Source organism: Sinocyclocheilus rhinocerous, unplaced genomic scaffold, assembly GCF_001515625.1.
Source record: "Sinocyclocheilus rhinocerous isolate Xijiao unplaced genomic scaffold, SAMN03320098_v1.1 scaffold1038, whole genome shotgun sequence".
NCBI classification, from domain to species: Eukaryota; Metazoa; Chordata; class Actinopteri; order Cypriniformes; family Cyprinidae; genus Sinocyclocheilus; species Sinocyclocheilus rhinocerous.
Window position 1 is genome coordinate 682,208 of NW_015632707.1, and position 496 is coordinate 682,703.

Sequence of the window (496 nt, forward strand, 5' to 3'; positions counted from 1 at the left end):
AGATCTCTTCTAAAGCTTTAAAGGAGACCATTGTGACAGTGTTAGAGTTTTTGTCTCAGGAGACACGTTTGAGAAGCAGGAGATTCAAGCAAAAGTTTCCATTCAATCTTAAAGTAACCTCATTTCTGTCTAGGAGAAATATTTGAAATGTTAAAGAGATCTCTTTTTTTATTTTATTTTTCTTCATTCTGGTTAACTTCGATGTCATTTATCCACACCATTTCAATCGAAGACAATACATGCATTGTCATATCTGAAGTTGTTTTATGCAGACAGTGTTTTATTGCACAATGATTTAACAGAGGAAACCATAACCTATATTTACATACATGCAAAAATGGGCTGTACAAGACTAAATTTTAATGCTAAACAAAGCAAAAAAAAAACACTGGTACACTGGTATAGTGTTACATTTGTTAAAAAAAGGTATTGCTCATATTCTAAACATGTTGCACTTGAAAGTCCTTTCTAGTGTGTTTGGAAAATGTGGTGTATA